We start from the raw sequence: 22,435 nt of genomic DNA on the forward strand, positions 1-22,435 counted from the left end.
AAATAAATTTGGATTTTAACTTTTTGCATCTTCAACCGGTTGTGCGGCTTTTTGTGCTTTTCCATTTGCTAGAATCTCTCTTCCCCAAATCCCCTTTCCCTTTTATCCTTGCAAAAGGAGACAGGGGTCATCGAAACTGCCATAGTTTCATCACCTGGGAGAAAAGAACTTCTGCCACAAAGGACTTCTGTTAAAGCCAGGGGCTGCTACCTGGAGGATGTAAACCCCTAGTTCACAGAGACACCTTGCTAAAGGACACTTTGTGAAGATCTTTTGGGCCATGGGCCATTTCTGTTGCTAAAAGAGATATTGAGAAAGGACACTTTGCAAAGATACTTTATTTAAAGGACACTTTGCGAAGATTCCTTTGGGCCAAGGGGCTGGAGTAATGTTGAAGAAAAATTTGAGCGAGTTGGTACCTTGTGAAGAAAAAAAAAAAAGTATTGTCTCTTTAGAGAAAAGGGTACCGGAGTGAAGGATCCCTTGAAGAGTTCTTACAGTCACTCACAAGTAGGCAAGCTTTTCTGAGGCTCCAGCAATAATAGCCTGCCACTAGGAGAAGATGTGTTGCCTCGGTTTTGCAGAGAGAAGGACACTATAAACACCAGTCAGGTCCGAACTTCTTCATCCTAACTTGTGGGTCTTACTAGGATAGGAAAGAGTAAGTGACCTGGTGAATGAGAGGGACTGTGCCTATTGCTAGTCATATGGTTCCCAAATAAAACAAGTACAGAAATGTTTAGTCACTTAGATTGGCAGGTTGTTCTGTTTGTCTATTACAGGAACACAACAGGACGATGAGTCAAGCGCGCCCTTAGGGGGCCGGATGCATCAGATGATTCTACGGGAAAGCAAGAGTTAGAGATTATTAAGGTGAGAAGGTCGCCTCTGCAGAAAGGGCAGTCTCACTGAGAGAATATAGAATGCAAAAGTTACTACATGCTCACCCCTTTTCCTTTGCAGGCTTGCAGGGGATCTTCATGCCTTTGAGTGGTTCCCTATTGCCTATTTGTGCATATATATATATATGTACAAATGTTATGTGTAGCATAGTTAGTCAGGATGTTTAAGCTTTCCCTGTCAGACAGATTTTTGTTTGGCAGGGGGTGCATTGATACAATACACCTGGTGGAAATCCCTGTGTAAAATTGTAAATTTTGTACAGCAGAGGTCTATATTTTTTCACGTAAATTATTGTATTCACTGGCCACATATGGGGTATGCCCCATGGCCCTATACATATGTTATTTCCCTTTTCCAAGTTTGTGGGATACTCCTTATAAATTTTTGTATGGGTATTTTTGTAGGGGCGGATGCCCAGAGCCAGTGAGGGCATGGTTCGGTTTTGCGCGTGGGGGGGGGGGGGGGGGTTTGCTAGAAGAGAGAGTAGTTTTGGGTCTTTGCCCGGTAATTTTTTTTAATGCTCTCTGCCTTCCAGAGATCAGGATCTGTTAGTAAGGTCTGCTTATAGTGCTCAGGTTTAGCTCGGCTTGTCTGAAGTGTTTCACACTGGTCCAATAGGGAGGCATATGGGACAGTGGGAGGAAACCTGACAAATAAGTGCACAGGCATATATTACAGTCCTGGTGATTGGCAGAGGAAAGTACATTGTTGCATGATGGGATACTGTATAGATGCCAAGGGAACATGTGCTCGGGGTCTTTCAGCTGGAGAGAGGGGTCCCGGAGGGAGGGGCGCCTGCCCCTACTCTGTAGAAGCTGCCATGTGGCCTCCGGTGGTCGACCTGAAGCCCTGAAAGTCAGAGAGGAGCTGAACCCAGATGTCCTGCAGAGCTAACAGGAAGGGAGACACTGAAAAGGATCTGATTCTGCCTACAGTGAGTGCAGATCTGTGTCTTGGGGCCTGTCCTGAGAGGGCCATACCTTCTGCTAGAGGAGTCAGTAGACAGGTGTCAGTCAAGGGGATGCTAGAGAGTGTCCTGAAAATAATGTAGTTTCATTAAGTCTGCTGCTATAGAGATCAGGAAGACTTAATTCTTCCATACAAGTGGCAGTATGGTCAAAGCAGTGTGTTTGCTTCCACAAATAACCTGGTGGGGCCAAGCGAGAGTTGTCCTACAGTGAATAGTTCAAGTTGAAGTATCTCACTATTCTCTTCTCCCATCCAAGTTCCACTTTAAATATAAAACCAAATCCCCTGGACTGTTCATTGAGTAACAAGCAACTGGGAGTAAGGATGGATATGTGAAAAATCCCATAGTGACTGTCTGTAGGTAATCAGAGGGAGACCCAAGAAGTCATCACACATCAAGCCCTACGGGGACAGTGCTACACTAGCTATTGTTTAAAATAAAGGTACAGATTTAGAAAAGATTGAAATTACTTTTAAAATTACATTAGCGTGCTAAAAGAGAAGTAAGAGAATTTTTTTTATTTTAGAATCATACTTACCTAGTTGGATGCAGCATCGGTCTCCCACCAGCTCTAAGGCTGAGAACCGAGCGAGCAAACACCGCCAATCACTCAGTTCTCAGAGCTCCCAGGGCAGAGAGCTGGTGACTGTCAGTCACTGCTGTCTGCTCTGCATCTCCAGTGCACACTGGAGCGCTGGGCTGTCGAGGGGGTGGGGGTGCCGGTCCAGGCATGTGGGCGGATCACAACCATATGATCATGATCTTTCCCAAGCCTGGACCGACTCTGTGACGTCCTGCTGTCAGCTGAAAATGGGTCATAGGAGTGCAGAACGTCTCCTTTAAAGAATATACAGTGAAGCATCTTGACCACAAATGGGAAGTGTTTTGAGCAGAGGCAAGGAATAATGTAGACGTGCACGCTGGACATTTTAGTTTCAGATGCATTCATTCATTGAAGAATTTTGTTTCGTCATGTTTTTAAGTTGAACTGATTCGTTTTCGGAATTTGTTTCATATCTTCAACATTCGTTTCCTATATTCGTTAGTCCGGGTAGATTTAAAAGCTTTTGCAGTTTTTCTGGAAGATTGCTATATATTCAATATATTTTTGAATCAGAAGGATTTAAATTGGAAGGATTCAATATTTTTGGATGCTACTCCAAACCCATCAAGAGAAATAGCATGAGCTGATTGGTTGATATTGACTGGCATCATGTGCATCCGAATTAACGAATGGAACGAAATCCGGATCTATTTATCTGAATCCGAATTATCAAACAAATTTGAAAATGTTAAATAATTTCCCCATGGGCCCAAACTACTATTGCATCATGTGACATTGTCTGAATGAAATGAGTGAAACAAATGTATTCATTATTCTCGTTATTACTTTTTTCAGATTCATTGCCATTCATTTCTTTGCCCATTCTGAATTCCAAATTTATCCGAATTCCAGAAAATGAAATTTTCGTACGAAAAACTAATCAAAACTAAACGAATCGCACATGTCTAGAAATTTGTCTGGAAACAGTTTCTTCATAGCACTGAGTGTTTATTGAGGATGAAAAATGTACAAAATACTGCCAACACGTTTCATGGCACAACATGGCTCCTTCTTCAGCACAGTGTGTCTACACACCATCCTGAAGAAGCTGCTATTTTTGTGCCATGCGTTGACATTGTTTAAAATCTTTTCTATTCTTAATATACACTCATCTCTAGGATACAACTATCTCCCGACACATTTCCATAGAGGGAGCCTCTTCTCAAAACACTCGCCATTTCTTTTGGGGCCAAAAGTTCAAACACCATACCACACCAGGATCCATAGACTGCTAGCATAGGATCATCTGGACTGCCCTGAAGATCATAGAGAGCGACCTTTTCTGTGCGTAGACAGTCCTATTCTTCGCAATCGCTAACTACAGGATGTCTGACCCCGATCTGAGCGCTCAGTAAACTCATAGATGTGAGTATGATTTTTGCTATTTTAGATCACTTTCGCTTTTCAATATGCGCTGTACAAAAACGCGATAAGTTCTCTCCTGGGGCTTTCTGTTTTCTGTTATCCAAGATGTTAAAGATAATATAAGATATTAGCATATGGGTTTAAATCCATTTTAATATTTATAAGGAAATGACCCACAGCTCTGTGCTATTGATTTTAATACTTTTTAGGGTCAGTCGATACAAAACTGCTCTAATATGATAACATAGGGTACCAATAGGAGGTGGTACTTAGCCTCACTGTCTCTAAAAGCAATTTATTGATCAATCAATATGACCTCATTTATTAATAAAAAAGACTGCAGGAGGCAAGGGGAGGGGCCAAGTTGACTTTGAAATGTTTAAAGCTGAACTTCAGAGAAATGAAAAAGCAACAACCTTGAAGTGAGACTTTCCCCATTAAATGCTAATTTTTGCTTACCTTAACTTTTTACTTACTTTATGCTTCACTCTCACAGGCTCCTGTTTCTATACAACTGGTCCCCCAAAGCTTCTCTCTCCAGCAAATGGTCAGAGCTGTGATGTTGTGTATAATGCAGAACCAACAGTCCTTCATAGTAATGTGGGTGTTGAGGGCCCACCCATAACCTGAAGCAATGGAGTGAAGAGGTGAGCACTTCCTGCCAAGGGAGTAGGGATAAGAAGAAGTCCTTAATTCTTGTACTTTAGAGCAGTGGTCCTCAACCCTGGTCCTCAGGGCCCACTAACAGGCCAGGTTTGCAAGATAACTGAAATTCATCCCAGGTGATATAATTTGCTGCTCAGTGATTGCAGTACTCTAGTCTGCATCTCCCCAAGGTAATACTTAAAACCTGACCTGTTAGTGGGCCCCGAGGACTGGAGTTGAGGACCACTGCTTTAGAGCACATACCAAAAGTAAAGAATACGTTTCTATGGTTACTGGGGAAAGGTTCCCAATTAAGCAGTATGTACATTTGAATACATGTAAAGTGGAGGTATAGATCATTGCATGTATTAGAGAGTGAATGATCTCTCAGTATGTGGACTGCACCATCATACCCTTAAGGATAAGGCCTGGTCAACACTCTTGTGATGGGATGAACCCCCTAAAGCTGAACAGCACTCCAATGTTTCATGGAAGCCCATTGGAGGGGGGGGGGCAGAGGCGTAACTAGAACCTTCAGGGCCCCAGTGCAAGAAACCATGAAGCCCCCCCCCCCCCCCGAATCCCTGGCCAGGGCCCTTCCCTTCAAGCCTGGGGCTCTTCCCACTGATCCTGGGGCCCTTTACTCTCGTTGCGGGGCCCTTTCAAAAGTTCTGCACTGGGCTCCCTTCCTGCCATCTTGGGGCCTCCCCACAGTGGTGGAATGCCAGGGCCCGGACGCAAGTGTGACCTTTGCGATCCTGGAAGTTCACCCACTGGTGTCAGTAGTTTTTATTTTTTGGTATTTTAATTGTATTATTTTTTTATCATTTTATTTTATTTTTTACAATGTCACTGACTATGACTCTGTCCATTCAGAAAAGAAAGGAGCTGGGAAATTACATATTTACTGACCCTTCCTGGTTCTCTATTGTGACACATCCCCTGCAGCAGCCAGCAGGAGAGGGAAGGGAGCACAATGAGGGGGGGGGACCAGGGGAGCACACAGGGGCCCAGAGACACTAGTGAACTGGATAGGAGGAATATCGGGGGCAGCATACAGAGGAACCAATCTCCTCCATATTCCTCCTACAGCTACAGGAGGACAGTGATTTTTCTACATGCTATCCCCAACACTCCTCCTATCCAGGTGTACAGGGGAGCTGCACAGGCCCCCTTGTAGCATGGGGCCCGGTTGCAATTGCAACCCCTGCAACCCCTGTAGTTACGCCCCTGGGGGGGGGGCATATGACTTCCTATTCCTTATGTGGTTAGCAAAGAGTATGTCTGTCTAATATGTAGACATGTGCAGTCCGCATCCTCCACCAACCAGAGCATTATCACAGCCTGGAGAGGAAGTCAGGGGAAACTTGGTTTACTGTGGTTTCCTGGTTCCTGGAGACAGTGTTCCGGTTGGCTACGCTTCATCCAGGTGACCTTTTGCTACCATCTTGGGTCAGCAAAGTAATTTAAAGTCCCTGCTCCCCAGGTTTTGGTGCAGAATTGCGAGTGGGTAGTGTACGGACAGGTAACACGGTCCGGCAGCAGGGAAAGGCTCCAGATGAGGAGGGAAAGCTTAGGGTTTGCAACTTCTCTGGACTTCTTTCCACTTGGGCATGAGATAGCCAGGCCACATAGGTTTGTTGTGAACTGTCTTGCTTTACTTCCATACAAGTTATTTACATTGCACCCGAACTGTGTGTGTTAATGCCTTCGCACCACCCTGCACCTACCTACTAAAAGAGGCAATGATTTCCACCAGAGACTCCTGGAAGGGGAAGTGTAATTGCGTTTCAGGGTGTCTCTCGATCTTAATCACTTCCGGGGTGTGAGCCTTAATCTGAAATAATATCAAAATATGTAATTTGCTGCCTTCCCTACTATAATAGTACAATGTTATAATTATTGCTGCACACTGATGTTTTGATGTTGTTCATTGTATAGACATATGTTTCTTTATTATATGTTGCCTATACCTGTTTAATTATGATATAGCACTGGTCCCTACAGTTCCTTCTGTTGGAAAGGGGGTTGAGAATATTTAACTGTGACATGGTCTGACAGACAGCTATGTTTAAGGCCTCACCAGCCAAACTTACTAGCATCTTGGCATGATCGTATTTTAGCCGTAATAAATTGTTGCTGAAGGATCTGTAACTGAATGCCAGTTTTTTTCTTCTATTGCACTTATCGACGGCCTACAGGAGTCCTAGTTGTGTTCCATTTCAATTAAATTGGGCACTGGAGGTTTGAGTGCTCTCATTTTTGTACTCCTTGATACTGGTACTCTGGGCAAAAACTAGCATTTAACCCTTGCAGTGCAGGGGAAGTACCACTGTGATGTAGTTTTCTTTTAAAAATTAATTCCCTGGAGTTCAGCTTTACATCAGGGCCTCCCAGTTTAAAGTTGAACACCTGACAAACAGTTCATATAAATATATACAGTATGCTTACTGTTTAATCTGCCAAAGGGTTTGTAATTTTATGTTGTGTTAAAGAAAGAACCACTGGCAAGTAATGAGATTGTCAACCACCTTCTTTCCTCCCTGAAGCCTCCACCTACATATTTTTTTTTACATTTACAGTATACATCTTTAAATGCTTTTATGGGGCTGGTCACATGACACCACAGGTAGTTTCTTCTTGACTGGTGCCTTATTACACCAGCCTGCCTGTAAAGATTTGTGAACACTGTTCGGAGAGCGCAGATTGGCATGCTGATGTGTGTCCAGGGCTGCTGATAGGGGGGGACCACCAGCCCTCTTGTAGGGGGCCCAAGCACACAGGGGGGCCCACACAGAGAGGGGGATTAGTGATGGAAGACAAATACAGAAATCTTCCTCCAGCACCTGAATCTGATCTCTGTCCCTCTTCCTGCTATCAGATTTTATCTGCTGAGAAAGAGACAGTTGTCCCTCACTAATCCCCCTCCCTGTGTGGGCCCCCCTCCCAGCACTGGCTCTAATGTTACCTCTGCTCCTGAGTTTATTTGTAACCTTGTTTCTCTCCCTCTGTCTCTCTGATTCCAGAGCTCCAACTGTATATTTTTTTCATCTCATCTTCATTTTTATTTATTAACATAGTTTTTTCTTTCAGATTTAGCAGGAATTATTCGAGTTTTGTTGAATTTGTGTCTTCTAATAGTGATTTTGTTGTAATTTTAGCTAAATATATCTTTAATATTTTCTGGGGGGGGGGGGCCTGCCAGGTAGTCTGTAAAGGGGCCCCGTGATTTCTAACAGCAGCCCTGAGTGTGTCCATGACAGCCTAGGTTGACAGTAAATCAAGTGACATTCAGCCTGGAAGAGGATCATCACCTAGTAGAGTAGCTGACCTTTCGTTGGAGAACACTATTGGATTAAAGTGATTCTAAATGCAAACTGGCTTGGCTCCGCCCCCTGCTACCTCCTCACTGACTGTGATTGAGAGCAGCAGGAGCCAATGAGGAGAGAGAGCCAAGAGAGCCTATGCTCTCATGCACATCACTGGATCGAGATCAGGCTCCGGTAAGTATTTAGGGGAGCTGGGGGGGGACCTGCTTGCAGAAGGTTTTTTACCCCAGTGTATAACATGCATATAGTGGACTGCCATTCTTTGATAATGCAGACTTACCCTCTACTCCTTCAGGCGTTCTGTGCACCTTTAAGACTGCTTGCAGAAGAGATCAGCCTCTCACAGAAAGTGGAAGAACAGGATTGTGGGAGATATAGTTCTGTAGTGAGAGCAGACTGTTATCTGGATGACTGAGGAAACTGCACTCCCAGGGAGCAACGGGGGAAGGTAAGGACCAGAGCAGAGCCTATAAACGTGTCTGCTTCACAGCGTGCTCTCTCTTGCTTCTGGGACTCGTGGAGGAGGGATCTAAGAGGGAGAGCTGCCGGAGGACAGTCAGTGACGGAGGCCTGGGAGTGCAGCCTAGAGCGAGTGAAGCCCGTCCTCAGCGGAGTGAATGTCGGAGGTCACAATGAATTGGCGGATCCAGAGAGCTGAGAGGAGAGCGGGTGGCGCTGAGCTGACTGATTGGAACAGTGAGAGCTGAGTATCCTCAGTGACGCAGCATCAGAAGGAGAGGCTCTGCCTGTGGATGAGAAAGTCACATGTGGACACTGCCGATACACAAGAGTTCCTGGTAACACCTGTAAACGCAAGTATAACCCTACATCCAGAATACACTAACAGCGGTTATGATTGCATAAACACCCTTAAACCTGGATTACAAATATCACATAGAAGAGTGATAAAGAGCTCCAACTGCCGGTGAAGAATCTACAAGGCATTGCTAGAGTAGAAACTGCACTTTCCATAGTTATTAAAGGGGGCTCCCTGGTGTAGGATATAATCTCATCGGTCAGATTTAGAATAACACTAGGTCTGAGTTTAGTAGAGACAGAGCACAGTTTGTGGTGATAACATTTTGATCATAACAGTTACAGCTTATGATTATTTCGGTTACTTTCACTTATTTTATGTATTATTTGTGAATCAAGCATTTATCTTCTGGGTATCAGTCTTCTAAGCTCCTTTTTCATTACTGAGGGCTTGGAGGAGTGATGCCGCACTAACAGTTATCACAACATTTTGTCTGTTTTTATACAGTTGTTTGATTTACCTTTCTCATCCCAGTAAACAGTAAAACTGGTGTTTCATTGTGTTGGTGTGTTCCTTAAAGGTACATATACTCTAAAATGACCAGGTGTGCCAGTGGGGTGGGGCTTGTTCCTGGGATTGAAAGGCAGAGTGTGGGACCCGTTATATTTAAGCGGCTCCTGCGGGGGTAGCGCTACATGCATTAAGATACAAAACCTTCTGCCTTTTGAACCACTTTAATTGAAAACTTTCCTTTTTATCGTAAATAGGCCTGGTCAATAGATTTTAAAAATTGTATTACTGATCTGGAGTTGAACACCGATTAACAGATAGTTCAATAAATTTGACTCTGTATGACCTTCCTTAAGGGCAATTTAATTATCTAGTAATGAACTTGTAAAGGTTTTCTTTGGACCCCTTGCCAGTAGACTTCTTTCATTCTCCATCCCTAAGCATTGGCCCCTACTGAAAACAGAATCAGAATGTATTATCACTTATGTTGCACTTGATATTCCTGTGTCACCTCAGTCCTGGGTCAATCCGTTTTGTACTTGTGCTAAAAGCAAATAGTATACATACAAACAAGGACAATGATGCATTGATTTTATGTGGTACAACCATAATGCTAATGGAAGTGTGGATGGGGGTTCTGACTGATCTCCAGGACAGATTGTGCTCTATCCCACAGTGAAAGTGAAATGGGAAGGTCATCAATTCTACTGCTACTGTAAAAGAAATTATAATTTTTACATATTAAATGCCTTAAAATCTGTCCTGTAGATAAAACTGGCCTTTGTACACGTTCTTCTACTCTGTGCCGTTCCCTGGTCCTGCGTACTTGCTTAGCACAAAGTAACAGCTGTTCCCATTAATTGGTTGTTATTAACCTTCGGTCATATCACTTGCCATGCTTGGTGAACTTCATTCACTGCTCCGGCACAGACCAGGAGGCAGAATGATTTATAGACTAGATTTTCTCCTTCCTCCTATTGATCTAGAATATCAAGCACCTGTGAGAAATGAGAGCAATTAAGTACATTTTTCGACACAATAGAAGAATCAGCAGCTAGAGAGGGATATTATGGTATAAATAGCTTTACGTTACTCCCAATGTACTCCCAATGACTGTAGAAGATATAAGGCATTCTCACTTCCAGTTAGTTGCACATATATGTTCTGTTTAATTTCGACATACCTTGTGGTATCCCCATCCAAAATATTGGTGGAGATGGGCTTGACTCCCCCATGGAATCCCTGCCCAACTATAACAAAAACTAACTTTTTTTGGGGGTGGAATTTGTTTTTTTAATAGATTAGTGACTTTTATAAAGTGAAACTATAGTCTTTCAAATAATTTGATGATAAAAAGAAGGAAATTAAGTTATTGTATGTAGCACCTTCAGTGCACAGTGTGGGTAAATTTAGTTGGGCTCCTCTGTAGGCAGAGGAGCCAGGTTCATTTGTTTAGAGTTAGGTGACAGAGCTCCAAGGGTGTGTGGAACCTCCCCCTGGCTTCTGGAACTGCTGGAGGTTTCTAGTTCTAGAGCGTGGAGGGGCAAAGATGAGGCCTGAACATTTATGGAGTCTCCTTCAATCCCTGGTTGGGGACGTGCCAGAAGGTGGAGAGATACTGTAGACCGTAAAGCTTGGCCATGTGGGAGCACAGTCTAGGTACCAGTTTCTTTTTCAATAAAGGGGTCCCCTCTGTGCTGAGGGGCTCTGCCCCTGGGCAGAAGAAAGAAGCCAGAAGACAGAGAGACTGGGAGCAGCTGAAGCCTCATTGGGACCTGTCCTGGGAGCCATTGGGACCTGTTCACATCAGTCACTTGAACATAAGGATTCACCAAAGGGACTGAGTGAGTAGCTTCAACCACCAAACCCCAGAGCCTGATAGAGGCAGCTAGATGAAATAGCCAGCTTGCTTACTACTGAGGAACAACTTAGAGCCACTTAAAGCCAGTAAACTACCCTACAATTCTTGCTTGGGGAATCTAAGGAGCAGCCAGGTGCATCTGCATCTTCTACAGAGAGAGAGAAAGCATCTGCATTCAGTGTTTGGAATATCCTTTCTTTCAGTTCAGCTGATCAAATTATCCCACAGGAGGACAGCATAGGGACTTTTAGCAGCCAAAAAGTTAGCAAAGTTCTCAGTTTCCATTTAAGTTCCAATTCTGGGCATCCCATATCTTCCACTACCTATCCAAGTTCACCCCCTAATCAACCAAAAACAAAACCAACCACCCTAGACTCGTTCTTGTCTACTGTGTGGATGCTGGAAATTTTTGGTTGCCTGGCTGTGCATTAGAGGGAGGACCCAAAAATTCAGCGGCACTTGAGCAGGTAGCACTTCATGTAGATAGTCTTAAATGATACGTGAACTTTAAGACAAAGTCAACAAATTCTTACTCCTGACCTAACCTAACCCATCCTCCCCCTCCAAAGATGCATACTTACTTGGATCCAATGGCCATGGGCTTCGGTGTTTGTTTACATCCAGTGCCACAAGTCTCCCTGCCCTGCCTACACCTGCGTATTGCAGCCCTCATGAAATTCTGTTGGGCAATCTCCCTTCACCTGTGGCCTCAAGGCTCAACCTCATTGAAGTCTATTGGGCTGTAATTCGCAGGTGTGGCCAGGACAGTAAGCCCTGGATGTAAACAGTTACTGGAGTCCATGGCAATCAGACTGAGGAAGGTATGCATCTGTGGAAGGGGAGGTGGGTAAGGTTCAGTCAAAAAGGACAAGTGTACTTTGTTTTAAAGTGCACTTGTTCTTGCATGCCCAACTTCAGTTTTTTTTTATTTTCATTTTACTTTTTTTTTTTTTTAAAGGCCTTCTGGCTAGTCGCATACTGGGTCCTCTTTGTCTTCAGCATTCTCTCTTCAGTGGGGTGTCCTGAATGCTGCAGAGAGTGTATGTCATGACATTGGTGCCACTGTTTTCATCAATACACTGTGTATGCAGGGCGCTGTTCTTTGGGGTGAGCCATGATGCCCTGCACTGTTTTTCCTTTAGTCTTCCACAATGAGTGACACTGAGCATCATTCAACTGTGATTGAGGAATTTTCATGGTGACAAAGAGGTACTGTGGTTGACAGCTCCAGACAGAAGGTGAGAATTAAGCCTGGTACACATCATTCGTTTTTTTTTCTGTTTAACCCGTTTAACTGTTAGTTCTGGTCGGAGCCGCTGTACTAACAAACCAACTTTAGTATAGCCATCTCCCCTACTGAGCTGTTGTGTTCCGACAGGGTTGATCGGGACCTGGTCGGCTGTTGATTTTCCAGCATGCACGTCCGACAGAAGCTGGCCAAATGGCCAGCTTTTGTCAGACCGGCTGGCATACACATGGGCCGAATGTCGGACATTTTTTTTTTTTAACCACTTGATGTCAGTAGGCATTTGGATCGTATGTACGGAGCTTTATAGCCAGAACTGTTTTTTTTTTTTTTTTAAGGTGGCTCGGGGACATTTAAAATACATTTTTAAAAAGTTGAGATTTACTAACCCATGTTAATGTAATACAGATCTACCGTATATGTATAGTTTGTACTCATCTATAAAATTTACAATTGGAGGCAACTGTGTTTGCTCATTAAATAGACAGGCTCTGCTTTTGTTGTGCCTTGCTGATCCTGTCATGTTACTGCAAGGCTACCAGACAGGGATTAGTTGAAAGTAGAAGCTTTAATGATTGGTAACCAGGTGATCTAGGTTACCTGGTGGGTCAGAAGCATTTTTCTGTTACTTTTCGAATCAGAAACATTTAAAGAGAAACTAGGGCTGGGCATAGATGATGAGCAGGCTGATTGAAAAAAAAAAAAGATAAATGGATTCCTAAATCCACACAAGCAAGGTGAATCATTCCCACTGTGCCATTGTATTTTGACAGCAGGACTGCAGGATTTCAGAATACAGTGATCAGCGGCTGCTGCCCATTGGCTTAAGAGCCCATTCACACTACCGCGACTTGTGAGGCAACTTGTGTTGCCCCAGGTAGCTTGACATAACAAAAGCAATGTTAATCAATCAGTGCCGTCTTAATTGGCACTACTGAAGTTGCTCCGACTTCAGAAAAGGGTCCTGTACTACTTTGAGGCGACCTGTGATCCGACTGTCCCATATACTTCAATGGGAGTTGCCTCCTTATCTTAATTGACACGACTTGTTATCAGACTTTCCAGGAAGAAGAAAGAGATTAGCCAGGCATTCCCCACAGACAAAGTCGCCTGTCTCTTCAAAGTAGTGCACAAGTCTCTTCCAAGTCTCTTCCAAGTCTCTTCCAAGTCTCTTCAAGTCACGGGGCGACTTTCTGGTAGTGGTAGTGTGAACCAGCTCTTACAGTGACCGTAAAGTCTCGTTTTTTTTTTTTTTTTTAAATAACTAACATGTTATACCTACCTCCCCTTTGCAGTGGTTTTGCACAAAGTGGCCCTGATCCTCCTCTTCTCGGGCTCCTCTTCTGCGCTCCTGGCCCCTCCCTCCTATTGAGTGCCCCCACAGCAAGCAGCTTGCTATGGGGGCACCCAAGCCGAGTCACATCTCGGTCCATTCAGACAGGGAGCTGCGGCCTGGCCCTGCCCCCTCTCTCCTAAATGGCTGACTGACTTTGAGTGACAGCAGCGGGAGCCAATCACGTCACGTTTCTGTCTTAGCCATTGAGGATGGGAGTCCCGGGCAGATAAGACACTCCTGCAAGATTGCTGGATAGAGATGGGCTCAGGTAAGTATTACGCACGCTGAGGGGGGCTGCTCCACACAGAAGGTTTTTTTATCCTAATTCATAGAATGCATTAGGGTAAAAAAAAAAAAAAACCTTATTCCTTTATAATCCCTTTAAGTCTGATATTACAAAAATGCCTCTGCATAGTCTTCTGCAGAATGTGCACTGAGCTGCACATGTGCAGAAGTGATGCCATCCAGCACTGGCCAATTAAGATGGCTGAAGACGGGCATCCAGAAGAAGTCAGGGAGATGATGCCACTGCTGGCGAGGGAGCTTGTGATGCCATGGCACTGGCCAATTAAGATGGCTGAAGACGGGCATCAAGAAGAAGTCAGGGAGACGATGCCACTGCTGGCGAGGGAGCTCGTGGGCATCAGACCATTAAAGCAAAGGTAAATATTAAGGAGTATGCAAAAATTGAGACATGATACTAAATATAGTGGCGCCACATCCATTATATACTGTATATGAAGAAATGACAAAAAAAAGGGGAAGGGATAACTCCCAGAAGTAATAGGACTTTTAAGGCATCCACTATTTAATCTCATAAAGAAATGTACAATCCTTAATTGTGTAAATGTATTATGATAACATATTAAAAATTCTCAATACATAAAAACCATCACATATTGCCACCCCAGACAAAATCCTTACCACCCCTGTTGCCACTCCGCTCATGGGCGTCTGCAATTCCAAATTCCACACACAATATCTGTTTGCTTTCGTGCAGTGCTGATCGCCGCCAAATCACAAACTTGGTCCGCCCGCCGGCTCTGGCTCCCTCCTCTCTCTGTCTTCTGCTGCCCTGCCGACAGCTGTAGGGGGCGGGGCGGGGATTCCCTGCTTCTGATGTCAGTCAGGAGGGGCGGAGCTGCAGCCCGTGGAGGAGAGGAGCCTCAGCGTGCCCTGGAGAGGAAGTGGGACTCGGAGTGACGTGACACGTGACCTGAGCGGCGGTGGTGAAGAGTAGTAAGTCTGATTGTCACTGTCACTCAACTCCAGCTGCCTTATATATACTGCTCACCCAGCTCCATTCTGCCAAATTCCCATAATTCCTGCCTACCCAACTCCATCCTTATTGCCTGCCTACTCGACTGCATTCACTAGGAATGCCTGTTTACTAAACTCCACCCTGCCCCCACTTCATACTGCCTCCAACCAAACTCCATCTTACCCTGACCCTACCTACTGCCTGCCTACCCAGCTCTCTGCTGCCAGCCTAAATTCATCCTGCACCAAACCTGTACTGCCTGCCTATCCAACTGCCCTATATAGACCTCTCACCCATCTCCATAGTGCCCCCACTCTATACTGCCCGCCTACTCAACTCTATCCTGCCCCCACCCCATACTTCATCCACCCAGAATGAATGCCTCCTTACGCAAGTCCATCCTAACCTGACCCTGTACTGCCTACCTACCCAGCTCTATACTAGAACCCTAAATCCATCCTGCCCCCACCCTGTACTGCCTGCCTAACCACCTGCCCTATATAGACCGCCTACCTACGTCCATCCTGCCTCCACCTCCACCTCCAAAATAATACCTTGTCACCCCTTTGCCACCCCTGTTTTAAAAGTCTAGCTCCGCCACTGGTGGGCACAACAGTGCTGAGCAACATGCTCCTGAACCAGAAGAACCCATAAGTGGCCTGACATGTAGCAGGGTCTGTGTCTGAAGACCATCAAGATGGCAGACCTCCTATGCCCGGGTCAGAAGGGTTCTAATGTACAAGTTTGCCAATGGATTGCTACGCGTTTCGCTATGCAGCTTCTTCAGGGGATCCTATTGGTGTTATCTCCACTGTTTCCCTGCCGGAGGGGCTATCCCACCTTGATTGTATCGGCATCCACACAAGCTGTGGCTCCTTTACAGGAAGGATATATACCTACATTGGTTAGTTCCAGTTGGAACAATTCTACTACCACTATTACTCCATAGCCTCTATCCAAGAGAATATTGGGTACCCTTCGCCCACCATTATAACACCAATAGGACCTCCTGAAGAAGCTGCATAGCAAAACGTGTAGCGATCCATTGGCAAACTTGTACATTAGAACCCTTCTGACCCAGCCATAGGAGGTCGGCCATCTTGATGGTCTTTAGACACAGACCCTGCTACATGTCAATCCACTTATGGGTTCTTCTGGTTCAGGAGAATGTTGCTCAGCACTGTTGTGCTCACTCATCTATGTGATGGTTTTTATGTATTGAGAATTTTTAATATGTTATCATAATACATTTTGTATGTATTTACACAATTAAGGATTGTACATTTCTTTATAAGGTTAACTAGTGGATGCCTTAAAAGTCCTATCACTTCTGGGGGTTATCCCTTCCCCCTTAAATATTAAGGAGTATAAATCCACTTCACCTACACCCTGCAGTCTAGTAGATATGACTTCTCCCAGTGGTGTTGAAATGCAATAAAGGCTAACATCAAGAAATATTAAGGTCCTTATGTTTGTTGTATTTAAAAACACATTTATTTTCTTTTAATAAAAATCACCACATTAATTAGTGTTTTGTTACAGCCGTTTGGAGTTCCTAATTAAATCAAAACAGTTAAATTACAATTTTATTATTTTAATAACCAAGCTGTATTTAACAAAAAATCCACAATCAGGAAAAGTAGATATTTAAATAAGCCTAAAAACTTTTCACGCTTGAGAGCGAGTCTTGGCATTCCTCTCCATAATGTAACTACCATTTCACAGTTGACTTTGTTGTACCGTGTGTGTTTGCTAAGGGTGGATTGATAGTTGCTAGCAGTTTAATTGGACTTGCAGGTTTTTTTTCTGTTGACAATGGTTGGCTATAGTTCATTTTACTAACGTAATTAGCCAGTCTGCAGAGTGTTCTACAGAGCAAGCACAACACACTACGAATCACAAAGACTGCCAGTCTCTGGAAAAGTGCGATCGGTATGTTTTTATTATATTTAATTTAAACTGCACAGGGAAAAGGAGATGCACAGAAATATGAGATGAATGAATGATTCTGCGACTTTTGAAAAAATACTCCTGGGCCCTTAGAAAAACCAAAATCCGTGTTTTTTTGTAGTAAGTTTACACTGGAGAAATGGAAACAAATACAATTAAAATAAATTTACAGTCTTGTTAAAAAGTTATATATATAAATATGTATGTTGATGCAATATATATAAATAAATATATATAAATATGTATGTTGATGCAATATATATAAATAAATATGTATGTTGACAGTGTACATTGTAATTTTAATGTTTTAAAAACCCTGTAATTATATAATAGCAAAATAACTATCACATTTATAGACCGGAGTTACAGTATTTCCTGTTTTAGGGTGACAACTCTCTGGTCCCTGTGGACCAGTTTTTCTCCTGTGCTGTCACCATGTTATTGGGCTTCTGATGGTGACTACAAGTGGCAATTTCAACACACTAGGAAAAAAAAAAAAAATACAATGAAAGTCAATTTACAATCTTGTTAAAAATATTTTAACCACTTTAAGACCGGAAGGATTTGCCCCCTAAACGACCAGGCCCTATTTTGCGATTCGGTACTGCGTTACTTTAACGGACAATTGCGCGGTTGTGCGATGCTGTACCCAAATAAAATTGATGTCCTTTTTCCCCACAAATAGAGCTTTCTTTTGGTGGTATTTGATCACCTGTGCGATTTTTATTTTTTGCGCTATAAACAAAAAAAAAGCGACAATTTTGAAAAAAAAAAAAAAACAATATTTTTCACATTCTGCTATATGACATTCTCAAAACAAAAATGTAACAATCAAAATGTTTTAACATTTTAGGCCAATTTGTCTTCTGCTACATATTTTTGGTAAAAAAAAATCGCAATAAGCGTATTTTGATTGGTTTGCGCAAAAGTTATCGCGTCTACTATCTATGGGAAAGATTTATGTCATTTTTATAGTTTTTTTTTCTTACTAGTAATAGCGGTGATCTGTGATTGTTTTGTGGGACTGCGACATTGCGGCGGACAGATCGGACCCCTAACTGACATTTTTTACACTTTTGGGGGTACCAGTGACATTACTACAGTAATCAATGCTAAAAATATGCACTGTTACTGAAATAAAGACACTGGCAGGGAAGGGGTTAACCCTATGGGTGATCAATGGGTTAAATGTGAGCCTAGGGGAGTGATTCTAACTGTGGGGGGCGTGGCTTGTGAAATGACCATAGAGACATGTGATCCTATATAGAAGCATCAAATGAGCTCTGTGATCATTTCAGGGAGAACGGTCTGCTGTGTTTACAACAGCCAACCGTCCTTCTTTCTCAGCGGGGAGCGATTGCGGGAGTCAGGCGGCAATTGGAGCCGCCTGACCCGTGCATCGGCTTCCCCCGCTGCAAGCTTGCCCTGTAGCTTCCCCCGCTGACCGATGTAGACCTATATCAGTTTGCCCAGGAGGGCCACCCTGCCACAGTATAACTGCGGCGGGTGGTCGAGAAGTGGTTAAATACATGTCTATGTGAATTTTTTCAGCCTTCTGAATTTTATTATAAATGTATCTTAAATGTTTTATAAAACCTGTAATTATATACTAGAAAAACTGTGCCAGTTGTGGATTCTTGCACAGTGGGAATGAATGTCAACCCATTTAGAACTTTAAAGCCACCCCACAGTTGTGCACTGAATATGACATATAGCGCATGCAAGGCTCAAAGCTCTATTTGAGCTTGCATAGTAAAAGGCCCCTTTAACTCGGGCGATCCGATCAGGTCTGCATGTCAGTTTTTCAGGCGGACCTGATCGACCCTCCAGTCTCTTCTATGGAGCTTCAGATGTCAGCGCACATCCCGCCACCATCCGATCCAATCCTGTCCGCCAAAAACAGAGGAATAGTGGTCCTGTTACCCATCTGTCTGGAGGATCGAATGACATCGGATGGAAATGGACAGGCAGTCCATTTCCATCCAATTATCCCATAGAGGAGAGCGGAACTGTGTCCATGTCCACTCTCTCCATAGTGGAGCGGACATGGACCTGAGCAAGCAGATTCCGATTCACAGAGGTGTCTGTGTGAAAATGGCCTAGGGACATTTGTAGGTAGGCAAATTAATGATGTTTTTTTTTTTTTTTAATCAAAGTTTACAGCAGGATTTCTAAAGTATTTCAATTGCTTCTCTCAGCAGCTCAGCTCACCTGTGCCCAGTGCTGTCAAGTCACTCTGGGGGAGGGGAGCAGTGTGAGCTGAACAGCTACAAGAGCACATGGAGGTTGATTTACTAAAGGCAGATATACTGTGCACTGTAAGTGCGGTTGCTCTAAATCTTAAGAGGGAAACTGTGAAATGAGGCAAAGGTGTGCTGGTTTCTATCATCCAATCATATACAAACAAAAATTCAGTTTTTTTTAATTTTCCTTGCATGTTCCCCTCAGATCTAGAGCAATTGCACTTGCAGTGCACAGACTAGCTTCCTTTAGTAAATCAACCCCATTGGATGACTTCAGTTCTTCTGCTGAGAACGTTGAGGATGAATTACGGCATACTGCCTGCTGTTGCAGAGACCATTAAGGGATTGTTTTAAATCCTATGTACTACACATTAAGAATATATAGAACCATGGTCTATAGCCTATAACAAAAGCCTGTGTACATAGATCCTAAAAGACATACAGTACATATATGGCTCTAGAATAGCCTTTCTTGAACTTTTTACCCTTGAGGAACACTTAAAAAATGTTCAGGTTTTCGTGGGACCCTTGTTAAAATGAATAATACCTTCAGCTCATGGTACGTTAACATAATCAATAAATGGAAGAAAGGTTTAAATGGAAGATTGGGTAATGTGGTGTATTTAGCATATTTGACATCCAGGGCAGACAATTTTGTGATTAACCCCTAAAAAATATTCTTATATTTCTATAATATTCTTAAAGTAAATAACAACTGCAGAAAAGAAACCTAGACAGTAAACATGTTGGTGTCCTCTAACATTAGTGATCAGTGTAGAAGTGACCCCTAAAGCTGGATACACACTATCCAACTTTTGTGGTTAGATTTCCTTCAGATTTACCTTTTCTATGTAATGCAAGGGCCTGCCAGATTGCATACAAATTGAAAGTGTTTAGGTTTGACCTCATATTATATGGTTTTGGTAAGTCTAAAGGAAAAAGTCTTCAGAAAATCTTATAGTGTGTATGGCCCATAACATTGTTGATTAGTGGAAAATTGCTCCCTTGCATTGAATGTTAGGATAGGTGGGAAATCAATTCACTGTTGCATACTGTTCAAGGTATCCAAACAACCACAGGAAAAACCCTAGAGTTCCAAAGGATCCTGGTTGAGAAACACTGCTCTACAACCTTGTGCTTGTGCAATCAAGTGACGTTAGGCACCTTCATGGCTACATAACACAGAGTGCTTTAGTGGAACGAGCTACATCAGTGCATGGCCAATAATAAATGCTAGTGATGCTAGTGATTGAGTTTTTGCTGGGGAAAAGTTGCAATCATCAGCAATGAAAACTGAAAGATGTTCTAATCCTCCAACCTATCCAAAACTAAACAAAAAAGGTTTTGCCTTTAGTTATACTTTAATTATGGCATCCACTTTTGTCTTGCTTGGTATATATCCAAGGTGATGTAAATCGTAGCATCTGATCATAAGCCAGTAATTATTTTACTGTATAGGCCTGGTACCCAACATGCAGCCTACTAAGGCTTAAGCCCCGTACACACATACCTATTGTCGGCCGACCGTTCGGCCGTCTTTTGTCCGGTGCTGTTTTGTTGGTTGAAAAGTGCTCAAGACTGCACACGAATTTTGTCGGCCAACAACAACCAACTGCAGAAGTGATGTCATGTTCTGGTCTACTTTTCGTGTGTTTTTCCTTCACTGAGCATGCCCAGTCTTGATCATCACATTTTTGTCGGCCGAAATCTGTACTGACTGACAAACATTCGGCCGTTCTTTGTTGGCCAACAAAAATTTTATAGCCTGCACACCAGATTTTGTTCGGCCGAAAAGTCGCAGTCGGTTGTCGGAAGCATCATACTAACAAGCCGATAACCGGCCGATCGGACGTTGGCCGACTATTTACGGCCAACAATCGGTGCGTGTGTACGGGCCTTTAGAGTGCAGTCTGCTGTTCCCCAGACCTGATTTGTGGTCTGGGGCAGAATAGGTTACACTCTAAGGCCACATTCGGTCTGTTCAGTCCGTTCAGTTCAGTCACGTTAAAATGTATCAGTTTTTCATCCGTATTTTCATCATTTTTTACATCCGTTTTTTTTACATCCACTACCAATGCAAAAACGGGTGACCGTTTGTCTGTTTACATCTGTTTTTCGTCTGATCCGTTTTTTTGACGGATGAAAAATAGGGCATTCATCCATTCCAAAAAACAGACATTGACGAAAGCGGATGAAAACGGATGTTAGCGGACGATCACCCGTTGTCATCTGTTTTTACATAGAGATCGCAGTCCGTTTCCATCCAATTATCCCATAGAGGAGAGCGGAAATGTGACCGCCCCTTTCACACATATGGACCATTTGTCTGTTTTTCATCCATTCGTATGACAACGGATGATCATACATTTACATCCATTTTCATCCACTTCTGTCAACATCTGTTTTTTCAACGGTTGAAAGCCCTATTTTTTCATCAGTTAACAAAAACGGATTGAACAAAAAACAGATGAAAACAGGTGACAACGGATGAAAAACTGATGTTGATTGAAAAAAAATTATGACAAAAAAACATGACTTAACTGATGAAATGGACGTTTTGTATGTGTGAAAGGAGCCATCAGTCCAGTCACGTCAAAATGGATGAAGTATTCATCAGTTTTTCATCATCTGTCATCTGCTTTTCATCAGTGGTCATCAGTTTTTCATCAGTTTATTTTACATTCACTACCAATACAAAAACAAATGAAAAGCTGACCATTTGTCAGTTTACATCCATTTTTTTATCAGATACATTTTTTTAATGGAAGAAAAATAGAGCTTTGATCAGTTTAAAAAAACGGATGATGGCGGATGTAAACTGATGTTAAATGGATGATCATCCATTTACATCCATTTTTCCATAGAGATGCATTGATGTCCATTTTTCAACCATCAACGGAAGGATGAAAAACAGAAAGGGGTCAGTGTCAGTGGCCTTTTAGCGTTGGACTTTTAGCATTGGACTTGCCAGCTGTCAATCACAGCCAAGGTCCAGCACTAAGCCTCAAGCTGAAACTCCTGGGTTTTCGATCCCTATGCAGAGTGCTCCCTAGTAAGTGCTTGGTGAGGTGTGTTTATTTTACATGGGTGTCCACTATACAATACATCACTCCTTCCAGATTGCCCCATTGTTGTGCAGTATGTTACCCCACATTGCTCTACACAGAACCATTGCAGAAATGTCAAATTTAAAGGCAGAAGTCATTCATACCATTGGGACACCCACAACGAATAGGCTCAGTTTTCCTAGCATTCTTTTAAAAAGGCTCCACTAGACCAACAGTGCTAAAACATATCAAAGAAATAAAATTAAAAAAAAGGTGAAAACAAGCATTTGATTTTTACAAAAATCAATTGGTTATGATGCACAGTGCATCAGTAAACAAAATGTCATTCATTTAGGGTTTAAATCTATTTTTTAAAGGGTTTTACAGTAATACACAGCAGGATTATGA

The 22,435-nt window shown here is 43.0% G+C and overlaps 1 protein-coding gene across 2 annotated transcripts in view; it reads left to right on the plus strand.

Moving 5' to 3' along the window:
* Nucleotides 1-4,406: 4,406 nt before the first annotated feature.
* The window catches only part of LOC309565864 (uncharacterized protein), a 39,112-nt gene continuing 21,083 nt past the window's right edge, over nucleotides 4,407-22,435 (plus strand). The window contains exon 1 of one of the 2 annotated variants that reach the window (XM_082270877.1): nucleotides 4,407-4,489. The gene's annotated coding sequence lies outside the window, so the exon portion shown is untranslated. Of the gene's footprint in view, nucleotides 4,490-16,662; nucleotides 16,720-22,435 lie in introns of those variants that run through there. The other variant, XM_082270878.1, reaches the window with a different exon arrangement.

Source organism: Pelophylax lessonae, assembly GCF_965119305.1.
Source record: "Pelophylax lessonae genome assembly, chromosome: 10".
In the NCBI taxonomy this organism is placed as follows: domain Eukaryota; kingdom Metazoa; phylum Chordata; class Amphibia; order Anura; family Ranidae; genus Pelophylax; species Pelophylax lessonae.